This window comes from Neofelis nebulosa, chromosome 3 (assembly GCF_028018385.1).
Source record: "Neofelis nebulosa isolate mNeoNeb1 chromosome 3, mNeoNeb1.pri, whole genome shotgun sequence".
NCBI lineage: Eukaryota > Metazoa > Chordata > Mammalia > Carnivora > Felidae > Neofelis > Neofelis nebulosa.
This window is the reverse complement of record NC_080784.1, coordinates 101,524,462-101,551,022: the sequence shown is the minus strand read 5'-3', so window position 1 is coordinate 101,551,022 and position 26,561 is coordinate 101,524,462. Positions and strand designations below refer to the sequence as shown.

The 26,561-nt window shown below is 36.7% G+C and overlaps 1 long non-coding RNA gene across 1 annotated transcript; it reads right to left on the bottom strand.

Annotated features, from left to right (window-relative positions):
* Nucleotides 1–610: 610 nt before the first annotated feature.
* Nucleotides 611–24,470, bottom strand: LOC131507101 (uncharacterized). Its single transcript, XR_009259328.1, has 2 exons — nucleotides 24,404–24,470; nucleotides 611–890 (listed from the first exon to the last, which is right to left on the bottom strand). It is a non-coding gene; the product is annotated as an uncharacterized LOC131507101 (long non-coding RNA).
* Between the last annotated feature and the right edge of the window lie 2,091 nt (nucleotides 24,471–26,561).

The following is a 26,561-nucleotide window of genomic DNA, read 5'->3' as shown; positions in this document are numbered from 1 at the left end:
ATCTCACATCTTTCTAACCTCACTATACATAACAAAATTGTCAAAAAGTATTTGGTGTAAGAATAAATGAGTGCATAAATGAATAGAAGACATGGAGGGAGTGAATTTGGCAGTGCTTGAATTCTTCCAGTTATCTCCTTCAAAAAAGGAAAACTGCGGGGCGCCTGGGTGGCTCAGTCGGTTGGGCATCCGACTTCGGCTCAGGTCACGATCTCACTGTCCGTTAGTTCGAGCCCCGCGTCGGGCTCTGGGCTGATGGCCCAGAGCCTGGAGCCTGCTTCCGATTCTGTGTCTCCCTCTCTCTCTGCCCCTCCCCCGTTCATGCTGTGTCTCTCTCTCTGTCTCAAAAATAAATAAAACGTTAAAAAAAAAATTAAAAAAAAAAAAGGAAAGCTGCCCTTTGAGTATTTCTGTATAGTAAAATCAAAAATTTATTTTGGGGGCATTACATTTTTCTGTGCTATAGCGGTGTGATATTATTCTGATACTATGAAAACATTTGGCCAAATGATCAGAACTACACAGATCCTGCCCTGCCCTGTCTGTTCTCTTTTGGATCTCCCTGAAATTTTACTATACTTGACTCGAATATACATAGAAATTAGAAGAATATTTTTCTTTAAAACTTTATATGGATTTAAAATGAGAAGGCAGTGAATGAAAATGAAAGGTGACATTTTGGGACAAAATTAGGCAACATTCTAAAGTGGCATATACTGGGGTGCCTGGGTGGCTCAGTCGAGCATCTGGCTCTTGATTTTGGCTCAGAGCATAATCCCAGGGTTGTGGGATCGAGCCCTGCATTAGGGTCATGTTGAGCACAGAGCCTGCTTGAGATTCTCTCTCTCTCTTTCTTCTTCTGTTCCTCTCCCCCACTAGCAGTGTTCTTTCTGTAAAATAAAAATAAAAATAAAAAATATATAAAATAAAGTGGTATACATATAAAAAAACATAATCTGTATTAGGACATTGAATCTGACAAAAGTCCCCCCACACACACACTCAAGGAAAAAGTGGAAAATTGCTTGTAGGGAACATAGCTGATACCTGGAAAGGCTCTTCTATAAATAGTCCTAAAACATAATTTTACAGTGTTTCCCAAGAAGCATTGAAATATTTGGATTAAGGTGTATAACTTTAGTGGAGAGCTTACGTTTATATTGTGTGTTTTGCTCTTATATGTTATCTCTTTTTTAACCTTAGTGGTTCTCCCAACTCCAGGCACAAGCACGCGTGCGCGCACACAAACACACACACACACACACACACACACACACACACACCCCTTTCTCATTCCTATTGAAAGGAATGTAAGATAAGACTGATTCTATAAGCACCAGAGAGAAAGATAATGGGGAGAATATTGGCAGGAATGATAGGGCATAAGATTGATACTGAATATAAAGCTGCTTTCAAGAGGAAGATTAGAGCAGCTGTGGATTCCTTTAAGAAGAAAGTAACTAAAAGAATTAAAGATGTATGAAAGTTAACGAAGTTAAAAGAGTGCAGAAATTGGTTAAAGAGACTATTCATAGAGGGGGTACTGAGTTTAGAATTGAAGGAAATAAGTTCAGATTTAGGTGACTGTGGAAAAATATTATGTTATTGTGGGGGTAAATGTGGAGCCCTGGAAGAAAGGGCCAAGACTTGGAATTTATCTATAAATCAGGCCCGAAAACAAACTTGCCAAAATGAGAGCAGAAAAACAGACGATTAGCATAAGCTTTGCCTGTGGAATTCAGTGTAAACCAGGCCTATAAAATTAACTTATTTGTATGAAGCATACACTGTAAAATTAAAAGTTCTTGAGCTGAATATATTTTGCCACCTAAAGAGTACGTGATATGCTGATGACACTTCCAAACCTGGATAACGTGTAAGAGTATGTGACTGTGCTGCCTTTGAAGCAATAGTGAATGAGTTTTTATCAAGGGTCAGTATCCTTCTACATGCTTTATATGTATTCTTGCATTTTCTCCCGGTTACAAACCTATGTCTCAGGCGCTATTATTTCCCCATTTTGCAGATAAAAATTGAATAACCAAGTTAAACATCCTAGCTATTTAGCTAACGAGCTGATCTGATTCCAGGCTTCAGTTACCTTAACCACCAGCACAATGACTTTAAAGGGCTACCTCTCGAAGACAGCACTGCTCTCCTTTCATTTTTGTGGAATAAGAGACTGATCTTTGTACATTAATAAGGGTTTCTGTGCATGTGCACAAATGAATGTGAACTCAGGACTTTTCTCTATGTTTTTTTTTAATCTAAAAGGAAGGCCATGACCCAATTACCCAGTGCCCAAAGCCAGAGAAGTAGCAGTCTTTGTAGATACCCTCCCTCTCAAATTTTTACATTCGATACGTTACCAAATCTGATCAACATCACTTTAGATCTGAATCCACCCATTTCTGTTTCCACAGCCTCAAGAGACTTTTTTCTCACTAAGACTTCTGCAATAGCTTTTCTGTTTGTCTTTATTTTTTTCTCACCTAATTCTTTCTCACTCAGCCCAATATATTCTCCACTTTGCACACAGAAATCTTTTCAAGGGGCGCCTGGGTGGCGCAGTCGGTTAAGCGTCCGACTTCAGCCAGGTCACGATCTCGCGGTCCGTGAGTTCGAGCCCCGCGTCAGGCTCTGGGCTGATGGCTCGGAGCCTGGAGCCTGTTTCCGATTCTGTGTCTCCCTCTCTCTCTGCCCCTCCCCCGTTCATGCTCTGTCTCTCTCTGTCCCAAAAATAAATTAAAAACGTTGGAAAAAAAAATTAAAAAAAAAAAAAAAAAAAAAAGAAATCTTTTCAAAATGTTGATTTGATCATATATCTCTCCATGTAAAAATCTTTAAATAACTTCCCATTACTTGTGATATCAGAACCAAATTCCCTAACGTTGTTTAGGTTAAGCAATCTTAGCAAAGATCCCTCCAACTTTCAATGACTTAAAGCTGAAGTTTGTCCTTCTTCAATGTGACAATTGAGGATAGGGGCTCCGGGTTGGTAAAGGATCTTCCGCAAGCAATCATTTAGGGTCCTAGACTGAGAGTAGTACAACGGCCTCTATCACAGAGCTTCCAAAGTCACCCTGCTGTTACCATTGGAGCCCAGAGGATGGGAGGTGAGCATGTGGAGGAAGTGCACCCATTGACTTAAAATCCTGTCTGAGATATAGGGACATCACTTCTACTCGCATGCCATCAGAGAGAGATGTATCTTGTGGCTACCGTTAATGGAAAGGGTAATGAGAAGTGCCTTTTCTGGTTGGGCAGCTCCATGCTCTTCATCTGGGAAGGAGAACAGATTGTGGCACCCTCTGGCCCACCTTTCCCCCACTTTCATTCTCTACCATCATCCACGTTGCACTCTCTACTCCAGACACAACTTTGTATTTGCACATGAGCACATTATCTGTCCCTAATTTTCTCCTGCTCATCCTGCAGGTGTCAGTCAGGTCATATATTACTTTCTCAGAGAAATCATTTCTCAACTGGGGATTAGGTTACGTTCCCCCCATACATCACATGGCTCATGATCCTTCCTCTACCAGCACTTATCACCATCTTAAGTTTTTTTCATCTTATATGTGGTTGCTTATTTAATGTATTTATATGGCACATGGATAGTAAGAGTGTGGTAAGAAACAGAAAAATGTGGTCCTTGATCTGAAAGGTTTTATTTTGTAGTTTGGGAAAAACACAAAAAGTCTTTGAATATAAGACACCTGAAGAAAAAAAAAATGTTGCAGACTAGCATAAGATTAAATGCTGAATGAGAATTATTGACAAAGTGTTATATAATCTCAGGTCAGCTGAGTGAGGGCTGCTGTATGGGTGGAAAATTTCCTGGAGGAAGTAAGGAATGGAGCTAGACCTTCACCTGTCATGCAAGAACAGTGCCCAGACATTTTGAATAAATGTGAGTCTTTGAAGATACTAGTTGGAGATACTCTCTGGAGCCTGAGCTAGTCTGCTATTTTCCAATAAGTTCTTAGGGGTCAGTAGAGTCCTTAGGGAACATCCTTTACCCTCCTGTGACCTCTGCTAGGAAGCAGCTCAAAGTTTGGACTAGAGACAGGAAACACCAATTGTTCTGGCCTGTGCCCAAGTAATTGGATGCAGGATGGTTGGCATTCTGTGCTGTGTAGCTCAGAGGCCCACCCTCTTGGCCTTAGTGAGATATAAAATCTCCACAGTTTAGTGGATTTGTTATAACTTGGCCAAAGTCTGCAGCTCAAAGGAGCTTACATCAACATAAAAATGTCTGAAGTTTTTCAGACTCTGGAGGAAGATTTGTGGCAAGTGAAATTGCTGGAGAGTGAGAAAAAATGCAACATACAGATGGTGAAAACACAGATGTGCTCATATGAGTAAGTATACACCCAAAGAATGAAAATAAATAAATAAATAAATAAATAAATAAATAAATAAAGCTCTCACTCCATCAAACCAAGATTTAGAAAATAGATCACTAATTTTCCTTTCTCATAAAGGCTAATTGTGATGGAACTTGGTTGCTCACAATAGACCTATCCCCACGACTCCCCTCCATCTCTCCTGGCAGAACCCAACTCCCAGTTTAGAGGCTGAAAATGCCAGGCCCAGACCCCGGGGAAAGCTTACAGCAATGGTATGCCATGTGACCAATGCTGACCACACAATTAGCCTTTATGAGAAAGGAAAATTAGTTATCTATTTTCTAAATCTTGGTTTGATGGAGTGAGATCTTTATTTCTTAGTAACAAAAACAGAGACCCTGGAAGGGATCATCTCTTTGTCCTTCACTAGAGAGGTCATGTGCCTCATGGAACTATCACCGCTACATTGAAATCATGATGGGGGATGATGCAAACATGCTGACAGTGGCAGGGAATTCAGATGAAAAAATGATAATGGCATCAGGGTGCCAGACCTACATCACTATGCTGTCCAGCCCTATCTGGAACTCTGTTAATGTGAGGTCACAAATGCTTATTATGATACGTATCATTTTCACTTGGGTGTCCTCGTACCGGTAGCCCAAAGCATCATATTTGATTATCTAGTGCATAAAATTTAGTTAGATAAAGATAAAAGGTAGCATAACAACAAAAGTAAAGCTTATAAACCTGATTTACAGAAACATCAATTTCACGTTGTGTTTGCTTGTACACTAAGTTAAATCTATCCAATATCCAACCATCAGAGGCTGACAGATTGCAATTATGGTTTTCTTCAACGATCTGAGCAACTGAAGTAAATATTCAGAAACTGTGTTGAATTTCAGTTTGCAGCATTTCAAGATTGATTGACCAGTTTTCCTTATGCAATACATTAAAATATCCTTTTCAGTTTTCTAGACATTTAGTTGATATGTCATATGCCCTCTTCACATTGAATGTAGAAATTTGGCCTCCGTAGAGCTGGCAAGAAAGTGTTCCACCTACAAAATCTGTCAGTAATGCTGCAGTGACCCAAGTAGTCATCTGCCATCTTTATTAAAAAATTATCATTCATATTCTTTATGCAATTTGAAAAGGAATCAAAATTACAAATGCCAAATCAGGTACAGGGTCTTGTAAGGGCCAAAGTGAGGCAACCTAAAGTTTCAGCTGTTAAATTAGCTTCAGGGTATGTCTAACTCGGATAAGTTTTGAATGAAAAAAAAAATCAAAACTGTCAATCTAGTTCTTTAGATATTGATATCAAAATTCACATATTAGATTCCAGTCCCCCCCAAACAGAATAAACATCATTAACCTCAAAACCTGATCTGCAGGAAAAGGCTATTAGGTGAAACAGACTCACCTTCTTCTTTTTCTAAAACTCTGTGCCCCATAATTTTTCTTTCTACAATGTCTTCTGTCTGAAGTATAGTCATAAAATCTGCTCCCAACAGAGGAGAAAAATGAGGACATAATGGTATGATCTGTGCTTCCTGCCAAGGTCGCCACTTCTGCGATGGAGGCGCTTTGTACCCTGTTGGTTATTGGATTACAGCCTCTGTTCCTGTCTGCATCCACCAGGGAACCCAGTGCCCTGCCTTTATTTTGTGACCTTTCTGTTTACACTATTTCCCCCTCCGTGCTATGTTTTCCTCTGAGCTATCAAATACTTCTAATTCCTATCCGCAGCCTCTGTGCTTCCTGCCAACTCCCAGAGGTAGCCAGGACACTCCTCACTTCTTTGGCTCTGAATGCCATACTTCCTGCTCAGCATTTAACTGTTTATATGTGTGCATAGAGAGAGAGAGACAGAGATCTCTATATCTCTATATCTTTCTCTCTGTATATTATATGCAATTTCTGTGTAACTACATAGGCTGTCTCTTCTAACATTGAGAAGCTTTGAAACCATGAAACGATTATCCTTTCTCTTAATTACAGAAGCCACCTCATTCTTCTCTCTCTCTCTCTCTCTTTTTTTATTTTAAATGCAACATCTTTTAATTAATCTAGAGCTAGCCTTGGTATCTGTATTCCTCCAACATGATTCATTTCAGAGTGGAAAGTTTTCAGGAAGCCCGGGTGTTACCTTCATATAGATTTAAACCTTACATTTTATTCATTTGGAATGGACTTTTACAAAATGAAGAGTTACTAAACTATTAGGCTGAAAGTGATTCAAACAACTATGTTTTTTTCTGTTTGTTCCCCTAGAATCCCATGTATTTGTCACACTGTGTGTGAATTGCCGTTTTCTCACCTGTCATCCCACTAGAGTAGGTTCTTAGGACAGGACCAGGATCTGTGTACCTTACTTAGTACATGCTTAGTGCCTGGCCCAGGGGCTATAACATAGTCAATTCTTGATAATTCCTTGTGTTAGGAATGAGAAAATTACCTAGTTAAAATTTTTTTCTTAATTTTTAGAGCAATTCATATTATAGAGAAATTCTAAAAATATAGAAAATTTAAATCTGTATAATCAAAACTGTTATTTCTTCCATAAATGATATCTGAAGCCGTAAATATATTTTTAAACATGAGTTTAAATATTTTCTTTCATTTACTATCTAAAATGTGTGAAATGCCGATGGCTCACTTTTACTAAGTTTTACTATCTTGGTTACTTTGTAAGTCAAATGCCAATTTATTTATTATGTCAGAGAGGTGGCAATTAATTTATGATTTAAATTTTCTTCTTTACATTTCTTTCTACACTTCCCCAATGCCTCTGCTCTTTTTTTTCTTCTCCCTTTAATTTTTATTACTAATATCACAGCATTGAAATAAAAGGCATTTCTTCTTTCCAGCAAGTATCACTTGATGCATATTTAATTATTAAATTCAGTTCTAAGTAAAAAAGAGAATAGAGGCAAATAATGAATCTTTACTGTTTTTACATACACATCCATCATGAATGTCATTAAGGTAATTGATAAGCAGAGTAAGATAGTACGTTCCACACATGCCTTCTAAGACAGAGAGGAAGTGGAAAGTTTAAACACACTTGGCTTCAAATCCAGCTCTGACATTTTTTAGCTGGATAATGTGATGTTCATCAGTTACTGCTTTGAACTTTAGTCCCCATTAGGAAAGTGGACTATGTGAAGACCTCAGCTGGTGGCTGAGAGGGCTAATGGTATTAAAATATATAAAGTGCCTAAGACATAGTCGATGATATTTTGTTATTAATTCCCTACTCTTCATTGCATGGAGTTTCGTTGTTTCTTTTTAAGTCAGACAGACAACTGACTGTAAATACTAGAACTTGATTTTAACATCAAAAAGGAAGCTATATTTAAATAATCTGTTTCAAATGGTTTGTTTGCCTATGACTAACATAGAATACTAAGACTGTTCACAACTTCGTGTTTTTGTGGAAAAGTTTGGTATTTTACAGATAAAAAGTGAAACATACATGTTCTTGTGTGCATTAAGGTATTATTTCTATTTACAAAGGAATTTGTAAAACTGAGGAAAAGACTTAGGGAAAGCCAAAGGGAGAAATGCACTTCCATTTGCATTGGGTAGAAGGTACAGGAATAACCAAATCTAAGTGTAATCGGAACACGCAGCATCCGATACAGTATCTTTGAAGTTCTAGACGACTCGGATATTTTAGAAGAATTTTTGCTCACACTATTGCTTTAAATTTGGGCACGGATAATTGCGTTTTTACTTATGATATTTCAGTTCCATGAGTGTGGCAGGAACTATGGCCTGGCTGTTCCAAAGCCATTTGAAACCTCTTTCTTACGTTCTGTTACTATGGAAGCTCCAAAACTAGAGTTCAAATAGTCCTGTTCCCACACTCACTTCCAGTTAGGAATGACTGTGTGAACCAGTTCTACACAAAAAGATGAGTTTGAGGGGCACCTGGGTGGCTCAGCCGGTTAAACATCTGACTTAGGCTTAGGTCATGATCTCACAGTTCCCAAGTTTGAGCCTCTCGTTGGGCTCTGTGCTGACAGCTCAGAGGCTGGAGCCTGCTTCAGATTCTGTCTCCCTCTCTCTCTTCCCCTCCCCCATTCTCTCTCTCTCTCTCTCTCTCTCTTCAAAAAATAAATAAATATTAAAAAAAAATTTTAAGTTAAAAAAAAAAAAAGATTAGTTTGAAGTCACTGTGCTTACCTGCCAAGAAACTTTTAAAAAGGGACATTTATAAACTGAGCTATCTTTTGGCTTTTCCTTACCCATATTTCTTCCTGCTTCCACCTGGAAAGCAGATGCGAGCTTGCTGAGGCAGCTGTCACAACTTAGAGACAACATCTGTAAGCACCTACCTGTACATGCTGAGAATAACTGAAGGAAAAAAAAAAGGTGAAAGTTCCTTGAAGCACTGAACTACTAAGCCCTGACTTCTGGCTGTCTGAAATAAGTAACCCTTATTTGTCTAAGTCCCTGAATAGACTTTTGGTTGCTTAAATCTGAATTCATTCCTAAATAATACAAGCTTCTACTTGAACACAGAAGACAAAAAGTGATTTAAAGACTATTTTTCTCAGTTCTCTCAAGGAAGGTGCGTAACTAGCACATTCTAGAGACATTGAAGTGAATACATAATGGATAATTAGGTCATTAGGACATAAATGGATGATTAAGGCATCAGGACAGACTTCTCCTCCAGATCTGGTTGAGAAAGACTGCACAGAACACTTCTTACATGAGATATCATCTGCAGACCAACAGCATAAGCATCATCTGATAACTTATTTGAAATATAGGGTCTCAGAATTCTTCCTCTCCACCAATTCAGAATCTCCATTTTAATCATGATCCCCATGTGATTCATATGTATGTTCAAGTTTTAAAACTGTTGTATAAATTGTGACCTCTTTGGAATGAAAAGACCACTCTTTAAAAAAAAATATTTTTATCTTTTATATCTCTAATTCTTAGTAAGTATCTAAATAGAATATAATAAGGTCAGCCAAATATTTGATGAATGACACATAATACTGGCTCAGTGTCAATCGTTAAATTTTATTATAGATTTGGTTATCAGAAATCTAACCATTTTTTGCAAAGCAGAGCTTATGGCTATGAGGAAATGAGTAATGGGACAAACATGATGTAAAACAGGAAAACTGGTTGAAAATTTACAAAGCTTAAGATGAAAAAAAAAAACAATGGGCTCTAGTTTTGCACTGAAATTAAAAGTTTTAAAGAATATAGGCACCTCTAAGAGAAAAAGTTAAAGGTAGAATATTGAGGAGCAAGTCATGGAGAGATGTCCTTGCCAACATTCATTATTTTTCCTTGAACCATCTTGATTTAGCTAATCTAGTCAGTGGTTCTCCTATTTGGAAGGATGATGAATCACTTCACTCTGAGGAAAGCTAGGAATTCTGTCCCAGGAAAATACATTTATGCACACACACACACACACACACACACACACCCTTCATACAGTTTTAAGAAGTGCACAGAATATTCTGAAGTCTATCCATCAAAGGTACAGTGGACTTCAGATACACAGCCCTTCATGGAGTTTGAATTTTCTACATAACCAATTAGGTAGAATGATCTATTAAATCTAGAAAAGGCTTAGAAAAATAGCTTGAGACTACCTCCTCACATATCCTAAATTTTAAATTAGTTCTCAGTTTAACTTTTGACTAAATGGAAGCATGATCCTTCTACTAGATTCTGCCAGCTTTTTTCTGCAGGCCTATTGTCACTAAATGAATAAGCCAAGATTGTGTAATAAATGCTTGTAGATAACACTTACATGTTGGACCAAGGAACACTTAGACTCTGGCACAAATGAAGTGTAATCATCTTAAAAACTTATACAAGGATATGTTAGGGACTTACTTTTATTATTATAAGGATTTTAATGTTTGTGAGTATTATGGGTTGAATTGTGTCCCTCTCAAAATATATTAAAGTCACAAACCCTAGTTAGTACCCAGAAGGTGACCTTATCTGGAAATAGAAATAGGGTTGATGTAGATGTAGGTGCACTTGAGTGGAGTGGACCCTTAATCTTGTATGACTTATAAGAATTACAGAAGCTATAAGAGGGGAGAACATAACATGACTACAGGGCCGGAGATTTCAATCAGCTGCAAATAGCTGCAAGCTAAGGAATGCTTGGAGCTACCAGAATTTGGAAGATAAGAAAGGATCCTCTTCCAGAGGTTTAGGAGGGAGCTTGGCCCTGGTAATACCTTAGTTTCTGACTTCCAGCCTCCAGAACTAGAAGAGAGTAAATTTGTTGTTTCAAGCCATTCAAGTTTTGAAAATTTCTTATAGAAGCGCTAGGATACTATTAGAGTGGGAAAACCAAATGCTAAGTTATAAAAGTCTATTTCAAAGTGTCTGTCATGGTTATTAAGGAAAGCATTTATGCAGCAAGTATTCATTGATCTTCACTATGTGTAAGACACTTTGCCATTTAGGATATCAAAATAAATAAGCAATAGACTCTGCATTTTTTTTTTAAATCAATCATAAGCATGCTGGCTATTCCTTTAAAAATCCTTGAAAGTGTGTTTCTCTCTGGAGTTTAAATAAGGTCAAAACTACTCTTTCATATATGCACATGTGAGTGCATACTTACCTTCATTGTAGTAAACTTAGATAAATATAGTCTATTTTTATTTAAAAGTTACTTAGCCAATGTGGGTCTCAGTTATTTCATCAATAGAATGGACATTAAATATTAAATGTCAAAATTTTCTCTGAGTTTTTTTTTTTTTTTTTTTAAGTTTAGCTATTTATTTTGAGAGAGACTAAGAGAATCCCAAGCAGGGATTCAAACACATGAACCACGAGATCATGACCTGAGCCAAAGTCGAAGGCTTAACCCACTGAGCCACCCAGGCACCCCTCTCTGAGTTTTAAATTTCTGTCAGGTTACAGATCATAAATGATTGGTACTTTATTTACTAGGGAATCATCTAGAATGGATTGTAGTATTTAACCTAAAGAAGAGAAAACTCAGGGGGAAAATAGCTCTTTTTAAATACCTGAAAAGCAATAAATTGCAAGTCATTGTTGTGTGTGGCTTCTTATAATAAATGGGGACTCGTAGACATGGAGCTGGATTTCAATATATGAAAGAACTTGTTAACAGTTTTAGCTTAAATACTATATCCTGATCCTTAAATTAATAAATTCTTTGCCATAGAATCGTTCACCTTAAAATTATACAGTGCTGTGTTGTGTGTCAATTATATCTCAATGAAACTGGAAAAAAAAAATTAAGACCATATTTAAAAAAATAAATCATTTGCCAAGACAGCTTTAGGCCATTTCAAGCATTGCAAGTTTGTGGGCGGTTTCCTGGATCATTTTCCCCTGATACCAGAGGATCCAGAAGGGTGTATTTGAAAGGTCATTTACTCTGGAGGTGGAATGGAATTCAAACTCTGTGTCTCTCCCTTAGTAACTGTGTAAACTTAGTTTTTGAATCTCATCTTCCCTGCCTATAAAATACAGATTATGAATACCCATACTAATGAAATAATTCTGAATTGCAAGTAAAATAATGCATATAAAGTATCTATCTAGTCACTAGTTAGCATTTAGTCCACACTGGTTCCTTTCCTTTGCTCTGTAACTCATTTGCTACTGTTTACTATTTTAGGATACAAAATAAACTCTTAAATAAAATGAGACCAACATTAAAAATATGTTTTTTACAAATTATTAAAAAAACAAATCTTATACACATACACATGCACACATACAATGGAATATTACTCAGCCATCAAAAAGAATGAAATTATGCCATTTGCAACAACATGGATGGAGCTAGAGTGTATTATGCTAAGCAAAATAAGCCAGTTACAGGAAGACAGATACCATATGATTTCACTTTTATGTGGAATTTAAGAAATAAAACAGATGAACATATGGGAGGGGAAAAAGGGGGAGAAAAACCATGAGAAACTCTTAAATTTAGAGAACAAACTGAAGGCTGATGGAAGGAGGTGGGTGGGGCATGGGCCAGGTGAGTGATGGGCATTAACGAGGGCACTTGTTATGATGAGCCTTGGGTGTTGTAAGTGATGAATCACTGAATTCTACTCCTAAAACCAATATTGCATTGTATGATAGCCAACTAGAATTGAAATAAAAATTTGAAAAGAAAAAATAAGAAAGACAAGTAATAACCAACTAGAATTGAAATAAAAATTTGAAAAGAAAAAATAAGAAAGACAAGTAATAAAGTACAGTCTGCCACATGTTAATGTTTATAGTTGTAGAAATATAGAAGTTTGCCACCAGTCATTCAAATTTGCTCTACATTTCATCCTTAAAAGGAACTACAGGATTTACCAAAGCATTTATAATGATAAATCCCAACTAATCATTTGGGAGACAGGGAAAAAGAGTAAAGGCGAAAAAATAATTGTGAAGTTCTGCTCCCGTGACGTACTAAGAAGTTCAGAACAATTTAAGAGTAAAAATAGCCTCTGATTATTCTTTCAAGGAAGTTACTTCTTCATGAAAATTATTCAAATATTAAATTTAAATAAGCATTGTCTTCCTAATGAGAATATCTGGAATGGTATATTGAACCTCTTCAGGTTAACTACTATATGGTATAATTCCATAGCTATTTCATTTTCAGCTATCATATTCCTGACACGGGTGTTTCTTTAAAATATTTTGCATTTCTTTGTTAGAGTTAGAATACTTGTCTACACATTCCTGAAAGCAAAGTGAAAAAAATAAATTAAATGAAATTCCAATGAGGCTTCTTTGCAATATTTGCATATTTTCCCATCACTTTCCCTATGTAAAATAATGCCAATAGTAAAATCGTTTAAAAATCATTTTGACTCTTCTGAGAGTTTGTTTTATTTTGGTATAGTTACTAGACCCTTCTAATTAAACATATTTTCAGTATTGATTTAAGAAGCTTTAATTTTCCTGTTACTATAACATTGACTTGAAAATAAGTTATTCCATAGTGAGTTTGTGAAAAGTGAAAGGAACATTGATTCAAAATCTTAAGATTTGTGTTCAAACTTTAGCTCTCTAATGTACTAGTAGTGTGACTCTAGACAAATCACATTAATTCTCTGAACTTTTGTTTTCTTTTTTATAAGAAGGAAATTATATGTACTTTCTGCAAATCTGAGGGTGGTGAAATTCAAATTAAGCAAAAGACATTATTATTTACTGTGTTATTATATCTTGATCACCAACTACCATATTTGTATTTTTCTCCTATGCCTGTCTTTTCCATTTCTTACTTAGCACCTCTTACAGTATTAGACTTGGTCTATTTTATATTTGGCTCGTTGCCATTTTGATAGCCTAAAGAAAATAAAGACCCCTTTTTCCCAAAAGAGAGCATTTACTTCATATTCAACAAATGCATTAATGCAACAAATCGCCATTAACTCCTAACTATGTTGCAAGAACTTTTCTAAACCTTGGGTCCACAACAGTAGAAAATACAGACCAAATTTTTGCGCTTATTTATCTTAGGTTCTACTGGATGAGATATAAAATAAACAATACAAATAAGTAAAACATTGTATGTGAGATGATGATAAAAGTTAAGGTGTAAAAGTAGAGCCTGAGTTTGTGCTTATGGATCTTACGCAGTCTTACATAAGATGACCAGGAAGGTCTCTCCAGCAAGGTCATAGTTGACTAAAGAACTGACTGATGAAATAAGTGTAGACAACCTACACAGTTACCTGGAGCAGCAGGGTTACAGGCAGAAGGAACGGTGAGTACAGAAGCTCCAAGACAGGAATATATTTGCACATTAGAAGAAGAGAGGTGGCAAGTGTAGCTGGATAGAGCGAGTGAGAGAACAACAGGAGATGAGTTTGGAGAGGTAAATGGGGGAGGCAGATGATCCATAGGATGCGAGCCATCATAAGAATTTTGACTTCCTTGTGAGATGTGAGGTCATTGCGCGCTTTGGTGTAAAGGAAAAATATGATCTGACCTTTGTTTTAACATAATGCCATTTGGCCATTATGTTGGGAACAGATTAAAGAAGATCAAGGTGAGACAAAGATAAAGGGTAGGAGCCCATTCCAATAATTATTGGCTTGGATGAAGTATGAGATATGGAAGTAGTAAATTGGTCAGATTCTGAATATGTTTTCAAGGTTTGCTGATAGACTAGGCATGCAGTGCAACATAAAGAATCAAGAATAGCTTTAAGAATCCTGACCTGAACAATCACAAGAATGGGATTGCCATATTCTAAGAGATAACATGGGAGAAGACTGTTTTAGAGAAAGATCAGTCGTTGTTTTGGAATTAAAACTGATTATTAGACATCAATATCCACCCACCTCCTCCTGAGTTTTCATTATGAACCTAGAAATAAACATTCTGGTGAATTCTAATGAGAAGCCTTGGGTCAACCAGTAGGAGAATTCTCAAAGCAATCCCACATATTTTGCTGTAAGCCCAGGCTTTCACCTTTCACCATATGAATAATAATGTCAAAAATGATAGTTATTCCCTTCTCAAGCCTTCAACATACATTCTCTGACAACAGGAAGGATATTGCCAAAACCAACTATTCACATCCTTTGAGCCCAATACTTAATACCTCTAAGTCACTGATTTGAGGTAATCTTGGAAAAGTCACAAGATTCTCTGATCTCCTACTGTAAAGTAGAAACAATAACACTTACTATGATCACCTGCCTTTCTTACAGAAATATGGCAAGGACAAACTCAGATAAAGTATGCAATATAATATATGTGCAAAGTAACTATGCCTCTGTTTAATAACAAAGCCATAAGTAAGAAACCGTTTTGTTGCAAGTGGATTCTTTTCAACTATAGATGATAGAATTGGAAGAATGTAAGGTGTTTTGTAACATCAGACAATGAACAACTCCAAATAAGTTATTTTTACATAGTAAAGTCAAGACAACTAGTAACCTTTTCCCACTGCATAGAAGACATTAATAAGATGAACATCGCTGGGCACCAGAACAATATGGTATTCAAGGATGTCTGCAGTGCATACATCTAGGCAAGTAGCAAATGGAAATCAAACAGCAAGAGTAAGAAAAATGTTTGCATGATATCTGTCCACCTGAACTTGGAGGACATGTGAAGGGGTTGAACTAACTGCAAGAGATATCAACCACAAAACAAGGAATAATATAGTCTGCTGTGGAGACTCCTCCTCCTCCCATTGTGTATCAGAGATATGTGAAAGTGATTCATTGGACACATAGAAACTTATGGAAGTGGTGGGAGAGACACAAGACTGAGGTGAGGAAGGAAGAGCTTTTGGCCTTGGGGACTTATCCACAAGGGACTCGTGTATTATATCAGCTTCCAAATAAAAAGGAATTTGTGGTAAATGTTAGAAACATAGGCAGAGGTACATGTGGGTCGTGTGTGTGTGTGTGTATATGCATATACTGTATAGCACTGGTTCTTAGCCCCATCTAATATTGCTAGACACGTCATTCCTACAAGTCCCAGGTATTCAACATGTCCCCAGGAATGTTTCATTGGAATATAAATACATCATTCAGCTGATTCATAGCACCAGACGTTCTTTCCTGCTCTCCAGATATGGCCGTGTCACACTGTATCTTCTGGGCGCTGCTTCCACCTGTGCTGGTGTCCCCAGTAATCATGCCTGGTGTTTCTACCTCTGTCGTGTAGAATAGTCCCTCTTTGTGGATATTACCATGTCCACAGTTTAGCCTCCCCAACCTGCCACTGCCATTCCTGTTGGGAGGGCTTGAAATAAGCAAGGTATCAATTTTTCCACTGCATCTAAAGTGTTGTTTTCAAGATGGAAAGACAAGACTTTTCCAGAATCTCCATGTGATAAAATTGTACCACATTCTATGTAAAAGTAGCAGAGATGCCTCTAGGTCTGTCTTCTCATTCAAAGAACAAAATACTACAATTCACAAAATAACGTTTGATGCAGTTCGCTTCAACTTCAATGATTTGCACATGTCATAAAGTAAATCAAGGAAGAGATAGCATATAAATTAATCAAGCTCAAACTGGATGTTGAATTTTTTTTTTTTAATGCTAGGAATTACCAAGCAATATAATATTACTATTTCCCATATTTATTTCTAACATCATAAAACATGAAAATAAAGTTTATAATCAAGTCACAAGCTTTTAATAAATTCAGACTACATTTCAGAGTGCCACTGTGAGCGGGCTGCACCAGCTGTTTTACAGCTGCAATGAATTTGACATGCTCTGGGATCACCATGGAATGCTCCAAATCCTTTGGAGATAACCGAGTAAAGCCGAAGGAATAAAAATTGTAGTCTGCCGTGGTGGACAAAATAAAGGAAGACATATTTTAGAGAGTATGTGTGTATAATTATTTTAGAGAATTCCAAATATGAGTAGCCATAGTATTTAGAAGATATAATTTCCTGCATATGTATATATATCATACATGCTAATGATACCATTTTACAATGACATATTACAACATTTTTCAAGTAGAGAAAAATTGAAATAATTTTACAGTGAGTACCTGTATATTTATCACCTACTACTGACATCTTATTATACTTGCTTTATCACATCTTTCTATCAGTCCATCAATTTATCTTATTTTCTATATACTTTTGATACTTTTACACAATATGGAAGCATATGATTTTAGAGCCCAGTGTATATCCCAGAATATAACTGTTAGTTCCCAATCTGAGTTATGGATATTTAATACTGGAAGAGACCTTTAAAACCCCTTTATTGTAAGCACCTTATTTTTCAGCTATAGAAACTCAGGCATACTGATTTGAAAGAGTTTGAGTAAGAACATCCATCTAATCACCTAATTAGTAACTAAACCAAGCTAGAATCCTTACTTTGTATTTTACATAAGCATGTACTTGGATAGTAAGAGAAAGCTGTGAAGTGTTAGTAAGATGAGGAGGATCACTGAAGCGTGCTCTTTGTTAGAAAATTGAAGCGATTTTAAGTTAATAGACCAATGCCCAGTTGAATTAGCAGTGAGATTTCAGGAGGAAGTAGAGTTAAGAGCTGAACATCTATGAAAATCCTCCCATTGTGCAAAAAAAAAAAAAAAAAAAAGCCCTGCTAAAACAGCTGTATTCTAGCATCAATCTTATGTGTGTGCCCATTCTCAAAGTGATGGAATGTCATGGGGATGAAGGATTAAAGGCTAACCGAGTATTGGAAGCACAAAATTTGAGTGGGAGACAGGATCTGCTGCTTCAGTCCAGTTTGGCAAACTCACAGACTGTCACAACAGGAACAGTTTAGAGAGCAAGGAGGAACATGAACTGTAGCTTACACACCCTCTTGAATCCATTGCTGGAAGAGTGTTCAAAATTAACTTCCATATTACCCACAATCAATCTGCATTGTGTTCAGGCACATGCTGGCCTGAGTTGCAATTCTGTTTAGAGAATGAACGGGTGGCAGATTAACCTCTTTGTTGCTTTTATGTTTCTGTGTTTTGACATAAATTTTTTATTTTTTAATTTTTATTTATTTTTAACATTTATTTATTATTGAGAGACAGAGAGACACAGAGCGTGAGCAGGGGAGGGATGGAGGGAGGGAGAGACACAGAATCTGAAGTAGGCTCCAGGCTCCGAGCTGTCAGCACATAGCCCGACGCGGGGCTCAAACTCACAAACTGCAAGATCATGACCTGAGCTGAAGTCGGTCGGTTAACCAACTGAGCCACCCAGGCGCCCCATGAAATAATTTTTTTAAAGGAAATTTGAGATCAGTGGGTGAACAAATGTTAGAAAATTGTTAACATTTAGAAAAGGTAAAATTCTTCGCATTTCAATTCATACTTCAATGTTAGTAGAGCATCAAATGCCTCTCTCTCTTTTTCCCCCCTTCTTCCGCTTTCTTCCTTTCAAACGTTTCTTCTCCAGGACTATTTCCTCAGGTGTCAGCTAAGTGACTAACACATTTTCCCCAAGACCACAGTTTTAGTGATTTAGAATGCTTAAGAATTTATTGGGAAACACATAAAATTTAGCCTGAGCTCTATCCTAAAAGATACTAGTGTTCTGTACTTTTTAAAGTTTATTTATTTTGAGAGAGAGAGAGAAAGAACAAGCAGGAGCAGGGGAAGGGCAGAGAGAGAGGGAGAGAGAGAATCTCAAGCAGGCTCCACCCTGTCCACACAGAGCCCTGTAACCCACAAACTGTGAGATCATGACCTGAGCTGAAACCAAGAGTCAGGTGCTTAACTGACTGAGCTACCCAGGTGCCCCTCCAACCTTCGATATTTTTAACAAACTTTCTGGGTAATTCCTTAGGTGATCAACAATTAAAGACTACCAGTATGAAGAATTCTGTATTAGAAGTTAAGAGGTCTGACTTCTAGTTCTGGTGCTATAATAATTATTGATTTATTGAGTGGTCTTATGTAAATCACTTACATCTAGAATTTTTTCCCTGGGAAAATATTCCCTGGGAATATAAAACAAAATTGATGGAACTCTTCTTTAGCATTACAAATAATACAATAGCGATCTTGTAGGACACTGGAAAGATTTAAATCAAGTCATGTATTTAGAAACCTAATATACTATCTAATGCTTAGCAGTGCTTAATAAATGATAGTTATTATAATTATAAGAATTCTTTTTCAAGTATTTATTTAACTTCCAGTTAGTTAATATACAGTATAATATTAGCTTCAGGTATAGAATTTAGTAAGAATTTTTTATATTACTAAGAAACAGGCATTAAACTCATCTGCTATTCAAGACTGGCCACCTAAAGTGCTGAATTGATTAAAATATGTATGAAGAGCAGGGTCATCCTCTCTCTAAATGTTCCATTGATCATAGTTTTAGACTCAGTTTTGGGTATCATAAAGGAAGGGCATGTGGTCTACATAAGGAAAAAAAAAGGTAGCAAAGAAAATGTTTGGGTTTTAGGCACAGGAAAAAGACCACAGGAAATGAATACAGTTAGCCTTAAAAAGACAAAGTGAAGAGTATGTCAATCTCTGACTATCAGTTTACTCATCTTGAAAGTTTGACTAACGATTCCTGTTCTCAAGTTCATGAATCAAAAACAATTTCTGCCACATACTAGTTGTATAAATTTGGTCCAACAAATTTACCTCTCTGAACCTAAATACCTTAATCTGTAAAATATAAATAAGGCTGGGAAATAACTCATAGACTGTGAGACTTCTTGGTGTATAATACACGTTTAGCACTGGGTGAATGTTAGCTAGTGCCATGGACTCCTTCCTCTGTTTGTTCCTTGAGGGCTGCCGTAGCAAAGTACCACCAACTGGGTGACTTAAACCAAGAGGAATTTATTGTCTCAGAGTCCCGGAGACTAGAAGTCTGAAATCAAGGTGTGAAGAAGACCATTGTCCATCTGAAACCTGTAAGGGAATCCTTCCTTGCCTCTTCCTAGCTTCTAGTGGTTTGCCAGCAATCTTCATCATCCCTTGGCTTGCAGCTACACACCTCCGTCACATGGCATTCTCCCTGTGTGTCTCTGTCTTCACATGTCCATCTTCTTACAAGAACACCAATCATGCTGGATTCAATGCCCATTCTACTTCAGTATTCCTTACTTCAACTGATTATATCTGCAACAACCCTCATTCCAAATAAGGTCATTTTCTTGAACACGTAGGAAGTTAGGGCTTCAGTATATCTTTTTTTGAGGGGGACACAATCCAATCCATAACAGTACATCGCTGTCTACTTTACCAGGGTCACAATGGGCATTATGTGAGATGACAAAGATGAGAGAACTCCATCTACAAAACATAAACGTTATATATATAGTTTTTTCCATAAAAGCCTTCAGATAAATGGGGCACCTGGGTGGCTCAGTCGGTTGAGCATCCGACTTGGGCTCAGGTCATGATCTTGTGGTTCATGAGTTCGAGCCCCACGTCGGGCTCTGTGCTGACAGCTCAGAGCCTGGAGCGTGCTTCAGATTCTGTGTCCCCCTCTTTCTCCGCCCCACCCCTGCTTGTGCTCTGTCTCTCTCTTTCAAAAATGAATAAACATAAAAAAAAATGTTTAAATCCTTCAGATAGATGAAGAGGAATTTTTGGACTGAGAAGGAACACCAAATGTAAACATATTTAAACCTAACCCAAAAGAATTTAAATGACACTAGAAAGACATGACAGCAATAATTTTTCTGAAATGACAGGATGAGCTGTTTAGTGGTTGTCTCTTTTGGAAATACATAATAAGATGATGAAGATGAGTTTGAGAGAAAATGTTGGTCTAGAAATATTAATGAGACTGTAATGTTTTAAATTGTAAGGTTTGTATCTTATCCTACTACCTACATGTAACAAATCATAAATAAATATTTTATAGGTATCCAGCTTATTCTTGAACCATACGGGTTTGAACTGCATGGGTCCACTTATATGCAATTTTTTTTATCGGTACAGTACTATAAATGTTTTCTCTTTCTTACGGTTTTCTTACCAAATTTCTTTCTTCTAGCTTTATTTTAAGAATACAGCATATAATATGTATAACATACAAAATATGTTTTAATTGACTCTATGTTTATCAGTAAGGCTTCCAGTCAATAGTAGGCTATTAGTAGTTAAGTTGGAGAGTCAAAAGTTATACATGGATTTTTTACTGGATGGGGTGGAGGGAATCAGCAGCCCTAACCCTCTCATTGTTCAAGGATTAACAGTACACCAATTGTTTTCCTTGTTAATATTTAAAAAATTCCCTTTATGCCACAAAGAGTAACTATTAGTACCCCATCTTTCTCTTTTCTATAAGAATGGGAAAAAGGATATGAAATATCTTACCCACAAATCTATGGTTAGCAAATAAAAAGGCTGGCATTCAAGCCCATCATTTTGAATGAAAATCTTCTCTGTTTTGTTTTTGTTTTTGTTTTCTCATATATGTATATTTTTTATTTTTGTTGTTGCTGGTTTGTTCTTTTCATAATACTGGTGTACTAGATGTGAAGTTCCATAATAGCAACAACAGAGGATGTAACCAAGACCTTCACTGTAATTGCCCTTTGAGCAGAACTCCCCATAAGAATATACGACCACACACACTTTCCTCTCTGAAAATGTTTCCTGTCATTTTTTTGTTCTTTAGTACATTTTCTAAATTATATCCAATTACCTTATAAGAAATAGAAATGATTCTGTGATAACAATTTGTTCCATTGAAATGATTTTATACAACACACACACACACACACGCACACAGGCACTAACCATTTCATTTTTATGCAGTGACCAATTATCTATGACTTTGGATTTATTTGAATCCAAATGTAAACTCAATGAGATACAAGCTAAAATCAATAAATGTCAAGTGCAGGTAGAAGAAACAACATGTCAACTAAATTCTGCTTGTTTTATTGCTTCCCTAGAAAACACTCAACCAGATTTATGCCATAATTTTACTGTAGTGGGTTGGTTTACAAAAGATCTTTTCTATACCAAAATGCAAAAATTATGCTCGTTTTGGGAAAACATAAAGATCTATCTCCAGAAGCTGTTTCCAGCTGGCTTTCCCTAACCAAATTTCAATGTTTAGACCAAAGATGCATGCTTTATGTGAAGATCCAGCAGAATCCAAACTTTCAAAGTAACATCTGCAGAGAAGTTGCAAGCCAACATAAAAACATGTTCATTGTTATTGAAATTTTGAAGCTTGCATTCTTTTGAATTTTTCTGCTTCAATGGGTATTCTTTATTCATAACCTCTCCAAGGCATTTTCTTTGGAACACAAAAGGATGGCTCCTATTCTGTTTTTTTTTTGTTGTTGTTGTTGTTGTTGTTCTCATAAATTATTTGTTAGTTGCCAAAGTCTCAAGTTCTAAAATGATACTTTATTTCCCTTTACACCTACCCACCTAAATCTCCAGTTCCAAAAGGAATCAACTGGAAAATTTATACACCACACATTTTCTATGTTTCTAAAGAATTAACAAAACACTGATTGAATTTCTTAAGGGCCATGTGATATATATGACTGTATTTATGTGATTAAGGTAAATATATTTGGCTAAAATGTCAGAGATTAAGTAATGTGACCCAGGGTGTCTTAATTTAGAAGAAACTTCCAGTTCCATAGAACTAGTTGATTGTCCTGTCTTCAGATGAGTTTCACCAAAGTTATTCCATTTGACCCACGTTTATGCATTCAACTGGTGTGGACTTTGTGTTTACTGTATACCAGGAGTTATGGGGAGTGCAAAGGAAATAGAAGTGAAGGTCAATTTAGGAAACTTAAAATCTCTACAATGGATACTTTTTTTTTCAACAGTTAAAACATGGGAAACATCTTGAAACAAATGAATAAAAAACAATTCATACCCTCACGAATAGCAAACCCCATGATGAAATGCCAAAATACATGGTACAGAAAATAAATATAAAAGGAAGGTTTATGTTCTTTAGTTCTAATCAAAAACTGTAGTGGTTTAAGTCCATTGTTTATGTTCTAAAACAATAAGTAAAACATGGTCTATATAATTCATTAGTTATCTTTACTAAAAAATGCTTCCTTAGCTAAATATTTAATTAGAAACTTCTTTGGGGAAAATTTTTCAGTGTTGAGTAATTAGACAAAAAACATTTTATCCGACCATTGAGAAACAAAAAGGACTTTTTTCTCTACTTCATAAATGTGTGCAATTTACAAGAGTGAAGGGGGAGAACATAGGCGGGATTAAATTAACTCATCTTGAATCTGTGATATTTATAGTTTTAAGGCTTTTGCCAGGTTTTCGTTTTTCACAAGAGGACAAGTCTGAAATATAAATCATCTGTTTTTCCTAACCACATCTTAGCATGCCCATAATTTAGTCTCCTGATTTTTGATATTAGGAAATGGCTGAGAGATTGATCTGAGAGGTAGTAGGTAAGCAAATTGGTCTCTGGCTATGTTTCTCAATAAGTCTTACATTTCCTTTTAAAAATATCCGTAAACTTTAAACATCTGTTTAGTTTTGCCACCTCCAATGTTCTGCTTTATTCATTCTCACTCAAGTCCAAAGTCAGTCTCTTTTATTGTGCTTGGCTTTTGTCAGGTAAGAATGACAAGTAAGGGAGGATTATCTCTAGACTTCAAATCTCCTTTGCCATAAATGCACACATGTACACATCCCTCATATACCAAGAGATGATTTTAGAAATTAATTTTTCAATTTCTCTTCTATACTACTCCTGAAACTTCCTTAAGGAAAAGAGCTGATACATCACTGAAAAATCCAAATTCCTTTACTGTTCAATCATTAGATTTGAATTATGCTACTTTAGAACAGAGATCCTGTCCATTTTACTCACTGCTATATCTTCAGTACCTGGGGCAATGACTAGCATTTAATATATGCTCAATACATGTTTGTTGAATGAGTACATGCATGCAAGATAAAGTCTTTAGTCAAACTGAGCAACTGCAGGCGTCAGGGAAATTTCCTTTTGTTGTCCCTGAAATACTTCTTTCAAGGCTGCTTCTAATTTTATGTAAGACCACACATGTCGTGAGTGTCCTTCTTTGCCAGCTGCTCGTCCCACTTCTCCATCCTCATATTAAAGAGTGTAAATCTTCACCTCTATCCTGAATCTAAACACAGACATGATAAGCCTTTCTGGGAATATTGCAGTATATTAGGTGAGTCTTGGCAAAGAATGAATTGCTAATCCTCTGAGCTCCACAACCCCACCAAACCTTACAACTGCTGAAGATTAGGTCCTTCAGCAGCACAGAATAGATTTGTGTGGGGTGCATTAGATTGATAAAGGAGAAGGGGCACTGTGTTTCTCCTAGGATCACCTATATAGGGTCTTCTAAGTATTAAAATAGTATATGCCAAGGGGCAACTCTGAGGCAGAAAATGTGGGATATAAGTGATTTAAACGTTTGATTTTTTTGTCATTGGCTCTTTACTTCTGAGTTGGAGAAGCCAATGAGAAGAAAGTATTAAGCAATCTCACAGATTGTATCCTCCCGTATCGTAAGAACTTCTACTCTTGCTGCATAAATAGTAGGAAATAGTCACAGGACTGGCCGGTACTCACAAAATAGTCCTTTATTTCCATACTGACTGTTGGGACTGGGTCCACCCTCCTGCACCACTGTGAAGCCTGCCAGAAACAAAGATGCTAACATTAAAGTTCAGTATTTCCTGGCTCAGATTACAGCCACGTAAGCCAAATTTTCATAACAAATTCTAATCTTGAATATGTCTACTCCTCATACATATATGTGTATGTATATGTATATGAGCCCAAAGAATTAAGCCTCCTGTGCAACCTAGCTTTTAGTCAGTCACTGACACTCCCTCTCTGTCCTCTGCATTGTCTGAGAAGTGACAGCAGCAGCTCTTAAATGAAACCATTTCACACACACAATGCAAATCCTTAAAGTCCCTGTGTGTCTGTGTCTGTCTTTGTCAAGGGGAACACAGCATGTATGTAAACATGTGGCATGGAAAGAAGATCCAGGCAATGACAGCAAGCTTATGGCCCACCAATTTCCTGTTTGTCTCTGAAATTATTTTACCCCTGGCAACTAGTGGGGGAAATAATCTCCAAGAGAACAGCACTTCTTTTCCTTATTATAAGTTCAGAGTTTGGCAAGTAAAATAAATTAAAACCTTCTAACCGTCTTCTTAATTGCCAAATGCTTTTATGTCCCTGTTCTTTCTTCATTAACTTTCCTCCTTCCTTCTCTCTTGAAACAGGAGAAAAAGCAATAGAAATAGATTCCAAGATAGAGATAGAGAGATGGAGGGACAGAAAGAGGGGATGCAGAGAGGGAGTTCTAGTTCAGTATTTTAATCTGCTGAAAACTATGATGCATTGAGTTTGTGCAGGTGAAATATTTTGTTTAGTTTTTTATTTATTATTTATTTTTAAAAAAGACAGAGTGTGAGCAGGGGAGGGGCAGAGAGAGAGGAAGAATCTCAGACAGGCTCCATGCTGTCAGTGCAGAGGCTGATGTGGAGCTCGAACTCACAAAACCATGAGATCATAACCTGAGCTGAAATCAAAAGTTGGACACTTAACCGAGTGAACCATCCAGGCGCCCTGAGAAACGTCCAATAAAGTTCATACAATATCTGCAGAGTTGCAATGAATAAACTTTGTTGTCATATCATAAACAGTGACACAGCTGGGGAGATCAATGTATCTTGGGTGACTTTTTCTATCATATAGACAGGCAAAACCAAGTCACATAAATCCATTCATTCATTTAGTTGGTGCTTGCTGCATAGAAAGCACTATGTGGGACGTGTCCATTCTTCCTTTATCCTCTTGTAAGTAGAGTTGAACCCACCAGAAAATGGAACACTGAAAAGGTGAGATAACTTGCCTTTGGTCACATTATGGTGGATTCAGGGCCTGTTCTATTTGATTCAAAGTTGGCATGGTCCCCGCACTATGCATTCTCTCCATACTGTGATGCTTGGTGTGTTAGGTAGTGCAGAGATAAGATAGAGAATTTGAGGGGAACAAGCCAAAATAAGGAAATTGTCAGTAAGAAAACTGAGCAATTAAGTACTTAACTATCTTGTTCACTGTTCTTTTAATGAGCAATGGGGGAAGGAAGGAAGGAAGAAAGGAAGGAAGGAAGGAAGGAAGGAAGGAAGGAAGGGAGGGAGGGAGGGAGGGAGGGAGGGAGAGAGAGAGAGAGAGAGAGAGAGAGAGAGAGAGAGAGAGAAAGAAAGAAAGAAAGAAAGAAAGAAAGAAAGAAAGAAAGAAAGAAAGAAAGAAAGAAAGAAAAGAAGGGTGGAAGGAAGAAAACTTAGAGACTGATGACTAAAAATTATCTTTCAGAATCTAGCACATAGATTAATGAAAAATGGAAAGAATATTTAGTAAAAATAATTATCCGATCCATTTTTATGTTTATATTCATGTCACACAAAACAAGGAGCAAAATCTTATTTTGGAGTAGTGATTTTCAGGCAACTGTATCATTATAAACTGCATTTTTCACCTCATGGAAGTATTTCTTAATAAATGGTAGCCAAAAAGATTTCACCTACATATCAATTTCATCTTAGGATAGGTCATCCCATTGACAGAAGTCCCCAGACAATATTCCCTTAGATATTCAGACTTTTGATAACTATTTGTACTTTTTTTTTTTTTACCATCACGGGAATACCATCATATTCCGAAAAGCGCTCAGATTTCTCATTATACTAGTCAAACACTTAAGCATTGTATT